Raw genomic sequence first — 17621 nt, 5'->3', positions numbered from 1 at the left:
TTCTTGTCGAGGAATTTTTTTACCACTCTTCTATGATTAAATTTTCCAACTACTGTAAATTCATTGGAGGGCCTTGACCATCTGCAATTCTCCTTCCTAGAGCATCCCAGGAATGTTCAGTGGGATTGAAGACTGGCGATCATGCTGGCCAGTTCAGTCAATGGATACCTTGTTGCTGTAGCATTTCATCCACTACTGCTGCTCTGTGTTCGTGCATTGTCGTCCATAAGAAGAAATGATTCACCAACTGCAGCAGCTTAAAGAATGACTAGATAGATAGATATTTGTCATCAACATTTATATTAGTTATGGTGTACCACAACTTATGTATACGGGTTTCACCATAACTTTCTGTTACATATACCTACAATTAGCATGCAATCCTGACAGCCTGTTAAACTCATAACTCTTCTACTCTCGCTAATAACGTAACTCCAAACAATCAATTCCTTCTTATTGATCTTAAATGTCCACCATCTGTTCGTTACACACTTACATTCCTTTCAGCATTCTAATCTTGCTAACTAAATTTATACATAATTCCGTCTTTCTACATTACATCTAACTCGTAACACTCCACCCGATTATACTCATTGGGATCTTTTTTCCACCTAATACACGTCATTATAATCTTATTAAATCTTGACATGAGTATCTAGTTCACTTTAGTTTGATCATTAATTTCTTAACCACAATCAACACTCAGAAAAAAAAAAAAAAACATAGAAAAAAAAGAATGAATACCTCGTCCCTATATTGGACATCTGTCAGTGATCTGCCATGGACGACATAGAGATCTGTACAGTCTCCAATGCTTATGTCCCCCCCCCCAAACCATTACTCTGCCTCGACCATATGGATATGGTCTATGGGAAAATACAGGTTATTTGTGGCACCTCGTTCTTCCCAGATACAGATTCGATGGTGATCAGAAAGTAACCTGAAACGAAATTCATCATAGAACAGACCTGACTGTCATTGTTATTGGCCCAAGAGGAACATCTCCTCGGTCGTCGTACATAAAGTCCACTTGCATGCAGACGATTTCGTTTCATTTGTATCTATGCATGTGTTCCTGTTACTAAAATATACTCCTGCTGTAGTTGAATGGCATTGCATTGTTGATTCCAACAGGCCGAAATACTATTGTAACTATGATCCTGTGGTGTTGTTGATCTTGGGCAATCTTGGACATGTCTTTTGTCATAATTTACTGACAATACTTTGTGAGAGCCCGAGTCTTGCACTACTTCCTGCTGCATGTGTCCTGCTTGCAACATGCCAGTGCTCTCCAAGCTGAATCTGATTGCAAATGACGTTGTTGATTCATGTTAAATCTGTAGTGTTAACACGATTGGTAAAAGTGTCCTCATAAGTGAGGCATAGTTATAGGAGTTTGGGTCGCCACAATCTGATTCATGGTTTTATAACTTATTGATTGATTAAACTCTCGCAATGCAACATCACAACAAGTAACAACAGTGGCGACCGAAGGCCATTCTGTCAAGTGGAGCACAACCTTAATGATGAATCCTGAAAATTAAAAACATATAAAACCAATTTATGTGCACTAATCTTTCTAATTCTTGTAGATGAGCTCCATTTTTCGGTTCTTTCTGCAAGAAAAACCTCTATAACTCTATTGTTGAAGTTCGGAATAGGATGTACCATCTTTCTCTCAATTGAGAGCACTGCTACACCCAGAGGAAAGTTAAATGGAATTCTAAGTGTAATTCACAGAAATGCACTGATTCTCACTCGTTCGTACTCACAGATCATGGAACTGCCTGCCTTCTTACTACCGCAGCACTAGACTTGGAGAAACTCAGTTGAAAACTGTAGTGTGCACTGAAGGCGGCAAAACGCCCGACAAGATTCCCTATTGTCAGTGACAAAGCTTTTTGAGAACTGCCAACTTCATGTATTGTAATGTAAACTTTCTTTTTTGGATATGATGGAAGCATAAAAGTTTACAGGGAGCATTAACAACGTAACTGTGACAAATTAATATCTATATATACATACATACGTGATTTACACAACGAGTCGAGCTTCTAAATTAGTAAACTTACATTTAACGTTTTACATGTCAAGTTCAGCTGTAAAATGTCGTCTGCTATTCAGCAAGTATCAACACCCCTAAAAATGGCACGCAGCTAATTGGACTGTTCCTAAACCAAAGAGACTTGGTGGGCATGGCAAATACAGTGCCCAAAGCACACGGTCTGAGGCAAAGAGCTCCGCCTTCCTACAACTCGCACCCCCATCCCTTCCCCGTCCATCGCTGGGCACGTGAAGAGAGAGCCCATTTTATTATCTGTTCAGAAAACTTGGGTTTCGTAGACTACTACACATTCTGAAAACATTAGTAGCAATGAAAATGTGACACTCTTTAAGTTATTATTTCATAATGAAATTAAATTGTATTATAATATAGTCATAATACGATAATAAAAATCACTGGGAGGGCACGTGCCCATGTGCCCCTTAATAAAAGCCGCCCTTAAGTAACAATGATGGGTTAATAGAAATGCAGAGCAGCAAGTAAAGCTCTCTGTGATAGGAATTATGAAATCCAATCATGTACATAAGAAAACAGAACTTAGGATATATAAAACCATTATTAGAAGTATTCTACTATGCAAGTGAAACATGGACACTAACAAAGGAGATGGAAATTAGATTGGGAGTGTTTGAGCAGAAGTTCTTTAGAAGGATTTTTAGACCAATATTAGAAAACTCACAGGATATCATTTTTTGACCAGTGTATTAAAATTACTGTCGTATGCTTACTATTCAAAATTCAATATTCTATGTTAAATCTTTCGTATACTACTTTTAACACTTGAATATAAAAATTGATTAAATGGCGATCTTACTCGTGTTAATTGTGTAAGCATGTGCGAAGGCTCTGAGGGTGGTGTGAAGAAACAGCTGTAAGCCGCACATGTTTACGCAATTAACACGAGTAAGATCACCATTTAATCAATTATTCAATATTCTGTTAGAATTTATGACAATTATTAAATTTGGAGTTTTATAGCACCAAGACTAGCAAAAAATGCAGCATTCTGACTGGCTGACGTGAGGGAGCTTCTTAACGCCAAACTTGTAGATTTGGAGTAGAGTGTAATTTTTTGTTTTGTCATTATTGTATTTCCATGAGGGAATGTTCAGCGTTGTTAAAATGACACTACTATATAGCCCTGGACTTAAATGGAGACATGTGGTTAGCCACTTGACTGAAAACTGATTGAGAGAAAAAAGACACAAGAGAGGATATTGTGTGATACTTTTTGCATTATTATGTATGCATGTTGTAAGTGTATGAAAAGAACTGTGGTGGTAACAGTAGCAGATGCAGTGACTGTAAAGATTTTGTAAAATTTCCATCCAGTTGTTCATTATGTGCCACAAGAAGAAGTAGAGTGGATGTCTTTCATGAGGGATTGAATGATAACATTTTATAAGCACTTCACTTGAAATTTATAACAATTATTTTTGCATATTAAATTAGAGAACTGTAATGAAAGAAAACTTATAAATTTCTGACTGTGATGATAAATGATTAAACGAACTATTTAATTTTGAAGTATAATTTTAATGAAAGGTGTACTTATTAAATTGTCCATAATATCAGTCGTCATAATTCAGATGTTCTCTGGAACAAGAATTTAACTACAAAATCTTGAATTTGAGATACAGAGCATAAGATATTTTAGATCTGGTATAACAGCATGACAGTCAAATATTTCTAGATGGCGTTTGTTTGTTGGAAGGTAATAATATTTTGTCAGGAGGCAGATGTGTTTTTAAGGTTCAATATATGCTGGAAACGGAAAAACGACGTAACCAACGTTAAGTTGTTATTCCAGGAAATGGCTCAATTAAAAAGTGATTTTTTCATTATATGTAGGCTCAAGGAATTTAATTTTTTTTTCATTTGATCAAACTTATTTTCCGAGGATGAGAAAAGGATTGTAGAGTTCACAGTTCAATTACTGTAATTTGTTGTTATGAAACATCACACTCTCACGATTATTTAGTTTTACCAACTACAGCCAATATATAGTTTTGAAGAGTGTGCTGTACCTGTCGATTAAAGATTTTAAGTTGTTAGTGTTGTTTGCAAAAAAAAAGTTCGCGTAGGCCTAAATTTTTTGAGTATCTAGAATATGTTTCATCATGATTTGAACAGATGTTTGAGGAGAGAGCAGTTCTACGGGGAACATAATTTTGAGCTGATTTGAGAGTAACAGACTTCAAAATTTAATTGCAAGAGAAGATTGTATGATTATTGCAAGTTGTTAATCTTTAATCTTCTATAAAAATACAGCTTTTGAACTGTATTTGAAGATGATAAATTGGAAACCTAATTTAAAATAAATTTCTAACGTTTATGGAAATGGGTCGCCCTGGGTGGCGCAGTCGGTATAGTGCTGGCCTTCTGTGCCTGAGGTTGTGGGTTCAATTCTGGCTTGAGTTGATGGCATTTAAGTGTGCTTAAATGCGACAGGCTCATGTCAGCAGATTTACTGGCATACAAAAGAACTCCGGAACAAAATTCTGGCATGCCAGTGATACTGATAAAACCTTGGCTGTTGCGAGCTTTGTTAAATAAAACATAATTTAATTTTTATGGAAATGGAGTTCAGACTCTCATTAAAAAAGAATTGTTTTCTGTGCTTATTTGAAGATAAAGTGTAAACTTTCATAGACTACTTATGAGTTGTGACTTTCTTTCAGGCCTAGCTGTAGTTTGTTCCCGAGTGTTCTCAATGGCATCTGATAAGTTGGCAAGCATTCCCGAAGTGGAAATCGATCCTGATGGCACCTTCAAGTACGTGCTGATCAAAGTGTATGGAATAACAAGAACTGGTGCTCCCGAAGAATTTAAGACCATCGTTCGTGGCTTCAAGTGGGGCGCATTTCATGGTATGGAATAAAATTAATATATTAATGAAATTGTAGAATGAAAGAGTTGGCATGAAATATGTCAAGAGTTACTCATTACTTCATTTGGATGCCATTATGTTACGTGGTTGTCATATAAATCTTTTATCACATTTAGAAATAGATCGCTTTTTAGCCAATATGAGGTGTATTTATCAACAAATCTCTGGAAACTATTGGACGAGTGATTACTCTGTCATATTGAAATGCTGCACTTGACAGTGGAGATCTAGTTATTAAGTCTATATTAAAAAATTTCATTTTTAGCAAAATATTAACACTTGACAGATGATATTAAGTTCCGTGAAATGATGTATATTTTGTATTTGGTGAAATACAGACAGTTTCTATGTAGACCCTCCCCACTCCAACCTTACGTAACAAAATCTGTTGGCGGGTGGTGAATAGCCCTATGCCAGCGTTTGGGACATTTCATGTGAAATTGGACTGCAAAAAATTAAATATCGCATTTTTTTTTTAATTTTCGAGTAATGTATTTAAAAAATCAAGTGAATAGAGAAATTTCATTTCTGCACAATATCAACTTCCTCAGCTGTAGTCTTCACGATATTAAATGTTGAACATAATATATTTTTCCATCATCCATCAACTTTTTGAAGAAAGATTACTCTTAAGTGTGTGTGTGTGTGTGTGTGCGTGCGTGTGTCTCTCTCTTCCTCTCTCTCTCCCTCCTTCTCTCCCCCTCTCCCTCACACTCTCCCTCCCCTCTCCCTCCCCTCTCTCCCTCCCCTTTCTCCCTCCCCTCCCCTCCCCCTCCCCCTCTCGCTCTCGCTCTCTCTCTCTCTCTCTTTTTTTATTAGAGGACCTCACCATCCTATTGAATATTGTATAATCAATGACTGTGTAGTCACACGTAGATACTTATTAATGGAAAAAAATTTGTTCTGGCACCAGGAATCGAATCCAGGACCCTCAGCTTGGTGCGCTGAGTGCTCTTACCATCTGAGCTATGCTGAGACCCGATCCATAGTGCTGACTGTCCATTTCTTCACCATTGCAAAGATAGTTCTAAGTAGAGTAAAATTAAGAATTCACCACACCAAAAAAGAACATACATATGTACAGAGTGTTTCCGAGGTGGTGTTACAAACTTTCAGGGATGATGGTGAAGGGCACATATATCAATTTGAGATAAGGAACCATGGTCTGGAAATGACTGAGTCGAAAGCTATAAGCAAAAATAGTTGTGTGGAAATGGAATTTTAATTTGGCATCACGTGCCCTCCTTCCCTTAACTTTTGGAACAGTCATGGAAAAATGGTATGGGCCGGATGTCTCCTACGTGGGTACTTAGCCCAATGCAATCTGTGAGCTTGTCTACTGTTCCCCTTGGGTCATCCATATTCGAAAATCAGGTCTGCTTATTCCGCTCTCGTGTACTCCTTCATTCCACTAGGACTGATCGACTGGATACTGCAACTTGTACACATACACTGCTGTCTACAGACGTGCATATCAGGACCGACCATGTCCGTTACACATTACGCTATCTGCATTGCTTTAGTGTAGTTTCCTGTCCCCACCCCTCAGACAGCGCACTGAATGGAATACTGTAAGTAGACAATGTAAACAACGTCAGATGAATACAGTATGTGTAAGATGTACAGATAAATACACATAAATAAGGTGTACAGAGGAATAAAATTATTTCATTTCCACAGAACTATTTTTGCTTGTAACTTTCGACTCGGTCATTTCCAGACCAGGGTTCCTGATCTCAAATTGATACATGTGCCCTTCGCCATCATCCCTGAAAGTTTGTAACACCACCTCGGAAACACTCTGTATATATTTTGAAAGTCACCAGACTTCCTCTTCGAAGAGAAGACTGAATATATTTTCAAAATTTCGGGATCATTTCGTAGGCCTAATTGTATTAAAAGTAAATTTATTTGTTTCATTTTCAAAAGTTGCGCCTCAGTTTTATGCATCTCTCTAATTTGAAAGAGATTTATAAAATTTGACCTGCTTTCCCACATCTAAAAAATATTTTGAAAGTCACTTTGAAGCAATAGATGGAATGCGTTTTCAGAACTTCGGGATTATTCTGTAACTGTATTAAAAGCAGTGGCGGTTCTTCAGGGTTGGGAAGAGAGGAATGTCCTTGTCACATTTTTCCTTCTTTTGAAAGTAAATAGGCTACCAAATAAGATATGTACCTTGAAATTCAAGGAAGATTAGATCATTTTTAAGTTCATAGCTATAAGAAAACCTCGGTTGATCGAGTTTTAAATGACTCGCGCTCATGTGCTGCACGAAAACTGTGAGAAGGATGCGAGATTGTTTGTGAGGAGGAAAGTCAATCTTTTCCTCCTTTACTGCAATTAACACACATAGACAATAGCGTACTAGTGGCCAGAGAAAGAAGCAGAGTTTTAAAGCAAGTAAATGAACGGATAGGGAGGAGATCCTCCTCTGATTCTGCGCATGTAGCAGATAGAAACCGACTGGTCGTGCAACAAGCTCGCTATTGCTGCCATCCAGCGATGTTGCATTCAACCAGACATAGGAAGAGGCACAATAAAAAGAGTTTAACGCATAGCTATGAAAGACACCATATAAACTTTAAATCAAATATTATTCATTGCATTTTATATAGGCTACTATTCATGGTTTGAAACTTTCGAGGATATTTGAAAGTTAAAGTCGGGTTTATATAAAACAAAGAAGAAGTAGTTCTACATTAGTATCACAGATCTTTTTGACCCCTGAAATTCACTTCCATTCATTGTCTACTAGACAGGCCGACAGCCTAGTTGTTAGTTTTGTACAAATATATTTGAAATTTTGTAACATAAAAAAATTAATCAGCCACCGATAGCTCACTTAAACATCAAATGCTCAAACTATATTTTAACAATAATGGTAGCATGACTTTACAAGAACTGACATTCTTCAAAGGCATATGATACAGAACTTGTAAAATGTACATGTGGCAACATAGACCACGTGGGTGGGTGCAGTGTTCGTGCTTTCTTAACAGATTATTTCCCATTCCCACTTCTGTAGAACGGTCCTAGTTACGTGTTAGTAGCTAATCTCTTCCAACACGTGTGATGTAATGTGCGCGAAAAATGCTGCGAGGTTGTAATTTCCTTGTAATTGTTAATTTGTGCAATTATTCAACAATGAATGGAAGTGAAAACATATTATATTTTGGGCAATTTGGAAAACTCAGTTTACAAGAACAGATTATTGCTATACAAAAGGGAAGGCCAACCCCAACATTACCTGGTCTTACATGTATGCATGTAGGCTAATTTATAGCATACAGTAGAACCTCTATTATCCGTGGTAATGAAGGGGATGGGCTGAACGGTTAGTCGAAAAAATCTGATAATCCGTACCATGAAAGATTTTCGTAAATTTAGTGAATAATGTTGACTCTTCCGTAATTTCCTTTATAGTTTTTCATTGAACACGCTAGATAGTGGATCAGAAGTTCACTGATATGTCTGGTTGTTAACAGTTGAATTTTAGGGACAAAGACATTTTTTGTAATAGCTATCTGTGAAAAGAGGAATAGTGGAAGTCTCATATTGTAGATTTACATAATTTATATAAGTCACCCGTGATTTTTATTTAATTACACACAGCTGTGACTCCAATCTCGTATTCTAAGATGACCCAAAGTTTCTCATTCCCCAGACCACTCAGTTATTTGCACTTTTTCATACTTAGCAGAACATGATTTCTTTTGATACTCTTGGAAGACGTTTTATATAGAAGTTATACAGCACGACAACTCGAACAGTAGACCATACTGTGTAAGGGTAAAGTCTTGTAATAACCCTCTCGAGAAAAAATAACGTGCTAATATAATGTATAGTAGCATATTCCTTATGTACCTGTATGAAAAAAGCGAGAGAAAGACAATCGGATAATCCACTAATCTGTTAATAGGGTGGCGGATAATCGGGTTTCTACTGTATTTGTGCTGTTAACGTCTTTCCTCTCCTTAAGAAATATGCAAGAGCCACCAATGATTAAAAGCGAATTTATTTGTTTCGTTTTCGAAAGTTGCGCCTCAATTTTATGCGACCTCCAATGAGCTGCACTGACTCGTGTTTACTGCAACTCATGGGTGCCTACTGCTGTTGAATGATAATAATAATAACAGTAGGCCATCCATATCCTCGGATCTAATCCTATTGGACTACTTCCTGTGGGGTTATTATCGCCAAGCCAGCCACAGTAACGACCGGCGAGTCTTTGATATTTATAAGTCATTGTTTGTTGCTTCTGATTGTGGTTCTTTTAGTCCCATCATATTCTGCAAAAAACGGTTGCCGCCAATGGCAATCCAGGATTGAATTTTGACGTGTACATATCAAGTCCACGTGGAGTAAGAACCAAGGTTGCCATTTTTAATAACAAATGTTCGTTCAGTTTAGTAAAGCATTTCAAGTGGAAGTTATAAGTTGTGTTAATATTTAAGATGTGGAGGCCGTGGGAAGGCGATGATGAAGTTGAAAGTAATGTAAATGCGTATGTTCCTTCAACTAGTAGAAGTAAGACAATTACAGGTAGAAAATGTATGGGGACATTGAATAAACAGTCTCAGAAAATAATTTGTAATGTGTATGCCTACGTCAAAAGTAATAAATTGGGCAAGGGACCGATTACAGAGACCGCAAAAGCTGTTGGATTAAGTAGGCAAGCCGTAAGCAGAGTTGTAGAAAGAGGTCCTAAAACACCCAAAAAATGTAAAAATAAAAAACAGAAATTTGAAAAAGTTGATAACTTCACCTGCGATCTGATTCATCGAACGGTGTATGATTTTTTTTTAAATGGACAGTCGCCAACAGTTAGTGAAATATTAATAGAACTTCAAAAAAAGTGTGAATTCCCTTACAAAGAAACAACACTGAGAGAATTATTGAAAAGGTTAGGATTCAGGTTTCGAGTTCTTAACAAAAGACGCGTGATAATGGAGTCGTCGAGAATAGTAACGTGGAGGTACAAATATTTGAACACACTTAGTTCTAAAAGATCGGCAGGCCATAAAATTATATTTTTGCCCGAGACATGGTCTGACACACATGATGTCCCCAAAAAAGGTTGGGATGATGGGAGTTGCTCATGTGCCTTCAATGCCCCTGTATCTCGTGGGAAACGAATTATGGTTTTGCACGCAGGTAGTAGTGACGGCTGGGTTCCAAATTGTTTGTTCCTTTCAGCTAGAAATATAGGTGACTCCAAAGCAGATTCACATGATGAATTCTGAAATTTTCAAAGACTGGTTTACAAACAATTAATGAAAAATCTTCCAACAAGCCCTCCGTGTATAATGCTGCTTATCATTCCAGGCTACAATTTAGGCTACCAAATAGATCCACAAGAAAGGATGATATTATTAGCTTCATGGTACAACACAATCTAGAAATACCCAATCCACTCCCCACTATATGTGTATTGCTTGAACTCATAAAAGGAGCTAATATCAGTAGAGAGTTTGTCATTGACAAAATTGCAAGAGATTTCGGCCATGAGGTTTTGCAGTTGCCCCCATATCACTGTAATTTAAATGCTATCGAACTTATTTGGGCGCCCTTAAAACATGAAGTTCGAAAACGAAATGTGACTCAATCACGTAGTGACAGTGTATGCAGAACTATACGAGAATGTGTTGAACTAATAAATTCGGAATTGTGGACAAAGTATGTTAACAGGACAAGAGAAATAGGACGCCAATATATTGTTCACGATTCTGAAAACGACAGAGACTAGTTCATTATAAGTGTAGGTGACATTGACAGTGAAGGAAGCAGTTCAGATGAGAGCTAGGATGTCAGGTATTTAATAACTGTAATTTACATATTTATTTAATTAATGTAGTTAGATAGCATGAAAGTATTATTATTATTATTATTATTATTATTATTATTATTATTATTAGTTATAAAGTAGTCGAGTTTTTCGTTTGTACGCCCTGCAGTTTGAAAAAGACGCGACAACATCGCTTTAGAACAGTATGCAATCGACAGGTCTGTTATTGTTGTTAACCTTTTCTTTGATCTGCCGGTCGTTACTGAGGCTCGCGCGGCGATAATACCTAAAGCAAAAGGTGTACACCATGAGACCCAATACGATTGTTGAACTCAAAGAAAATATGCGGAGGGAGACAGAGGCCATTCCAACTGATATGCTACACCACACTATGGAATAAACTATGGAAAATATGACTGAGAGAGCCCAAAAATGTTTTCGTCTAGGTGGTGCCCATCTACGGGATGTATGGAAACGATGAATATTGTGCTGAACTCCTGAATTTTGACAATTATTATTGGAGGAGAAAAATTTGCTCTGGCACTGGGGATAGAAACCGGATCCTTGGTTCTATGTACCAAGCTCTCTAACCACTGAGCTACATCGAAGTTCAATCCACAGCACTGGATCGAATTCCTCTCCTCTAGTGTTTTTCTCTTTGTGGTCTTACTCCATGTTCGACATATATGTTGACATACAGGTGTCTGAAAAGTCCTGCACCATTGGACTAATAATAGTATATGTTCTGTATGTTCTCTGCAAAGCTCCGTACATGTCTGGAGATGAAACTGCATAATGTTTAAAACACAGGACATAAAATCAGGTGATATGGCACGGTATTAATTCTCGATCCTTTGGTGTGGATGTTCCATGTCTCCAGTCCTAATACTGTGGATCCGTGAGTTATTCCCAGAAAGCAAAGTCCAGAGATTCAAGTCAGTGAGCGTGGAGCCCAATCAATGAGACCTCCTTAATAATCCAACATGAAAAGATATGGCCTAATCAAACATTAAGCACATAACTATGAAATGTCCTTTGGTGCGGGATTTTTCGGACACCCTGTATTATATTAAGTCAAATGCCATTATACAAAGAGCGCACTCAATTCAGTGACTTGGTGGCCGGGATTTCACAATATATGCACTGTTTGGCGAAGAATCTATGTAAAGAGAGGAGAGGGATTCGATCCAGTGCTGTGGACTGAACTTCTGCATAGCTCAGTGGTTAGAGCGCTTGGTACGTAGAACCAAGGACCCCAGTTTGATCCCTGGCACCGGAGTGAATTTTTCTCCTGTAATACTAATTGTTACCATAACAGATAAATTATTCTGTAGGACCAAAAATTAAACTTTACGTAGATTCTTCGCCCAACAGTGCGTATACTGTGCAATCCCGGCCACCAAGTCACTCAGTTGAGTGCGCTCCTTTTATAATGGAGTTGACTTAATATATAATTATGTCGAACATGAAGTAAGGCCACAAAGGGAAAAACACTAGAGGAGAGGGATTCGATCCGGTGCTGTGGATTGAACTTTGGCGTAGCTCAGTGGTTAGAGCTCTTGGTACATAGAACCAAGGACTCTGCTTCGATTTCTGGTGCCGAAGCGAATTTTTCTCCTCTAATAATAATTGTTACCATAACAGATAAATTCACGTGACATAATTAGGAACATTAAATCCAGACGTTTGAGATGGGCAGGGCATGTAGCACATATGGGCTCATCCAGAATTGCATATAGAGTATTAGTTGGGAGGCCGGAGGGAAAAATACCTTTGGGGAGGCCGAGATGTAGATGGGAAGATAATATTAAAATGGATTTGAGGGAGGTGGGATATGATGATAAAGACTGGATTAATCTTGCTGAGGATAGGGACCAGTGGCGGCTTATGTGAGGGCGGCAATGAACCTCCAGGTTCCTTAAAAGCCAGTAAGTAAGTAACAGATAAATTCTGTAGGATCAAAAATAGTCTTTAAGTCCTGAATTTTGATTATGAGTTACATATTCTTTCATTCTTTCATTCATTCATTCATAGTGTTCTGCCCAGAGGCAGGTCTTTCACTGCAAACCCAGCATTCTCCAATTTTTCCTATTTTCTGCCTTCCTCTTAGTATCTGCATATGATCCATGAATCTGAATGTTGTCTATCATCTGATATCTTCTTCTGTCCCAGACTTTCCTTTCTTTCACCATTCCTTCCGGCGCATCCTTCAGTAGGCAGTTTCTTCTTAGCCGGTGGCCCAACTAATTCCTTTTTCTCTTCCTGATTATTTTCAGCATTATTCTTTTTCATCCACTCTTTCTTGCACAGCTTCGTTTTTTATGCTGTCTGTCCATTTCACACTCTCTATCTTCTCCATGAGTTACACATAGTGCTTAATAGATGTGCTTCTTCCATGCCTAGAAATATGTCTCATCAATATGGTCTGCCCTGTATAAGGTTATGCAAAATTTGTTGAGTGTTGGAACTTTTCTGTCTCATTTTCGTGATGAGCACATACAGTGTATAATTATTCTTATCTGTCTTATAAAACCTTTGTTGACCAATGTTTACGTTTGTTTTGTGCATGCACAGCAATACCTTTAACAGCTGTGCCAGGTCTATGGGCCTAACGTCATGAGCAAGCAGATGGTGCGTTGCTCCACAAGGTCGTCTGTGATGATGGTTGGCCTCCCACTGCTCTCCTCGTCATGCACATTTTGGCGTCCTGCTGAAAATTGTCTACAGCAGCAACGCACCATCTGCTTGCCCATAGACCTGGCACAGCTGATGATCAATTTCAATCAGCGCTTTGCCCTGTGCATTCAAAACTTTATCACTGAGCACTCAGGAAGTTCTGCTAGCGCATGCGTCATGCCAGGACATTACTCTATCACGTACATGCAGTCGCTTCACACAATATATGGTTTGTTAATTGTGGGATGAGTGGGAAAGTTACTTTATGGACGCGCCTCGTACTTAAGTAAACAAATTATTTTACAACCTTTCGTAATATTCGGCAGATCTTTAGCTCAGTATAATTAATTTTGTTATGTAACGTGCTGATTTCATTCATTCATACATAGTGTTCTGCCCAAGGGCAGGTCTTTCGCTGCAAACCCAGCATTTTCCAATTTATGCCCTCTAAATGGAACTCTTACTTAACTACAAATAGATTGTATTTATGATTATTGATAGAATCTCTCTTACCTTTTTCAGTCTCGTTATGAATGTCATCTCGTAGCTGTTCAGTTGCAGGCTAATTCTCTTCAGTCCAGAAATCTTCAAATTTCTGTACAGGATGAATCAGAAATATGGGTACACAGTGGTCACTTCGTGTGTTGACAGTATTATGATTACAGTATGGGAAATGAGTCATTACCATTGGAAAGAAAATTCAGCACAACATTACCAACCAGATCCAGTTTATTACCTTAAACTGCTCGTCGTTTACATCCAAGCATAAGATTCGCATTCATAACCATCCTTTCCATCTAATCATTGCCTTAAATTGTCACTGATACACATTTTGAACGTGTCTCTTCAATAAAACGCGGATTCTCTCTAGCATAATAATGACAGTTGTATCAATTATTATCACTTCCATTCACGTGGAACACAACTTCGTCAGCAATGAGAGCGATGAGTGACTTTCCAAAGATTTGCTGATTATGCCAGGATGTGAACAGCAAGCAGTTTGAGGCAATAAAGTGAGTGTGGTTGGTTTGTGTACTGTTCTTTAATTTGAAGAATTGCCTTTCCAACAGTAAACTCTGATTTTCCGTAGCTATAATACTACCATTATATGAGGCTATCAAATTTCTGACTCACTCTATAGTTAGACATTATAAGCAAGATTGACTCTTTCATGGTGCTTATTTATCAGATGGAATTATTCAGTTCATAAAAATCACTTTTATTTCACACTCTTTTTCCAGTTAGAAAAAGAAAAACATACGAGGTAAACAAATTTTCCAATTCTTGAAAAACATGTCGAACACTTTAAAGAATTATTATAGCCAGGCTGGAAAGGTTTTATGTAATATTTTATCTTGATTTTCAAGTGCGAAATGTCTGGAGTTGGTTTCCCGTTTGTTTCTTCTGTCCAAATGTTAAAACTCAATTGAAAGAAACTTCAATCTACTGGATGAGTAGATTGTAGGACATCTCAATGCTGTGACCCAGATCTTGGCTGAACTGCTCGCAGTCTCATGTTATGCAGCTTACTATTGGTGATATGCAGTGCAGTATCAATAATTCGACATACCACAGAACTATGAATATAAATATTACTTAATATAAGCAGTTGAAACTCACACAAATTAAGGAAGAAGTTGCTGAAAGCTGAAACTGTCTGCCTTCTTGTTCCAAATATTTGTTGCACCTGTTAAGGGGACTGGGTAGTCTGAGCCTATGGCTGTTATGTGTAAGTGAAGATATTTGCTATTACTCTTCAACTTTTGAATCTATCTATTTACAATTTTTATAGCATACACACAATATTTGCAGGTATATTTTGGTTTTTAGATTATCTTTCTACCTCATATACTTAATTTTATAAACATTTTTAATCCTGAAAAATATTAATTAAATTTAAGCTAAAAATATGGATAGTTAGGGACTTTTTTTCAGAAACTACTGGGGCTAGAAGGCTAAAAATTTTTCATACTCCTATTTCATATGGTATTGAAGAAGCATGGCTACTTTCATATAGTTGCCATTTTTGTAATAAGCTTTGATGGCATATGCATGTTGTGCACCACTCTATCCTGATTTAATGGTATACACGCCTAAACACAACGAGAATGTTCAGAGCCGAACACAATCGAGGTTAGCCAGAAAAAGCCTATGTTTAAAATCTTCTGTTTTTGTAGTCCACCTTGTATAACAACTTTTTGTTTTGCTTATGTAACTTTTGAGTGGTCAGCTATCACTTTCAATAAGTCATTTCATTTTCATTTTTAAGAACCTAAAATGGTTATGTACTATAGCTAAGGACTCTCTTTGCAGCCCGATATGGTAGCTGTGTAGGCTGAAATGGTTGAAAAGATGATAATTTTTTATATTTGATACATTAGTCAAAACAACTTTACATTTTAGTCACATTCACATTCCAATAATGATGATGATGATGATGATAATGCTATAAAATAATAATAATAATAATAATAATAATAATATTATTATTATTATTATTATTACTCTTGATACGGTAAATCACTTCTTCATATGAAACATTAAGAACTATGTACAGTCGTAGTCGTAGTTAAACTTTCTAATAGTTATAATCCAGCTCTTCAAACCCACTTGTGTCTCAATCATGTAAGTCTTGCTCAGACCCATCAACATAGAACCGTTGTCACTGCTGTCTTTTTCGTCATTGATGCAATGTTGCTGAAGCAGAGACCCTCAATTTCCGGATCCAGTCACTCTTTGTTCGTACACTTTCTTGATCAAATTATTTCACGTGCTGACTCATAAGGCCTCATTCTGCACACTTATTTCCGCAAATCTCTGCTCACATAACTATCACACATTTTTCAGTTGGAAAGTGAGATTACGCTTAGTAACCTATCATTTGATATTGCCCCAAATTGTTCCAAAACAGTTCATATTCGAATGATGGCTGACAAATGAAATTGTGAAGTACAATGTGCTTATGCTGATTTAAAGGTGTACATATAGTATTTTTAAATTTCGAGTTAGTGGAGTTTTATTAATATATACAAATCTGCACATTGTGATGATACGCATTCTCTATAATGAGCACTGATGTAGGGGTAAAATTAGGAAGAAGCTTTTTCTTTATCCATCTCTGGTGCTTCCTACCGTTGTTTGATTGGATTGAATTTGAATATAACATGTCCATTGCAGCTGAAACCAGTGTCTTCTGATCATTCTTTCTTCACCCACTCTTTCCAGCACAACTTCATTTCATATTCTGTCTGTGCATTTTGCATGCTCCATCTTCCATATTTACATTTTAAATGCTTCTAGACGCTTCTCTTCATTTCATCATAATGTCCGTGTTTCTGCTCCATACAATGCCACACTCCACACAAAGCACTTCTATAGTCTCTTCATTATTTCTTTTTCCAAAGATCCATAGATGATGTTCCTTTTTTCTATTAAAAGCTTCCTTTGCCATTGCTGTCCTTTTGACTTCCTGGCAGCAACTCATGTTACTGCTTTTAGTACACCATAAGTATTTGAACCTGTCCACTTGCTCTACTGTCTCATTTAGTATTCGCATGTTTACCTTCTTTATTTTTCTCCGGACAACCATGGTCTTCGTCTTGTTTGCTTTTATCTTCATCTCATACTGTTCACAGCTGTCATTTAACTCCAGTAGCATATTCCTTAGTATTATCTCTTCTGCTAACAACGCCATATCATCACCAAATCTTATGCATTTTATTCTTCTTCCTCCTCCTACTATTACCCCTCCCATGTTCTGAAAACATTTCTTTACTAAATCCTCCAAGTAGATGTTGAACAGGGTAGGTGATAAAGGGCATTCTTGTCGTACTCCTCTCCCTATTTCACTTTCTTCTGACATTTCTTCTCCTGTCCTTACTTTGACTTGTTTCATATCAAGATTACTTTTCTCTTTCCAATCGACACATATTTCTTCAGGATTTCCATCAGTTTATTCCAATCCATTCTGCCAAACCCTTTTTCTAGGTCCTCAAATACTATATACACTTCTTTATTCTTCTTCTGGCATTTTTCACCAATTGTTTGTAATAGTAGAGATGGACTGAAAATTCTAGTTTGAGACCGTAACAGGCCACTTGGCCTAATACTTGTTAGGAAGATGATGATGATGATGTTTGTAATAGTTCAATTGCATCCCTCGTACCTTTTCCCTTCTTGAAGCCAAACTGCTCTTCTTCCAA

The sequence above is a fragment of the Periplaneta americana genome, chromosome 8 (genome assembly GCF_040183065.1).
Source record: "Periplaneta americana isolate PAMFEO1 chromosome 8, P.americana_PAMFEO1_priV1, whole genome shotgun sequence".
NCBI classification, from domain to species: Eukaryota; Metazoa; Arthropoda; class Insecta; order Blattodea; family Blattidae; genus Periplaneta; species Periplaneta americana.
Note: the sequence above shows the minus strand (reverse complement) of the source record.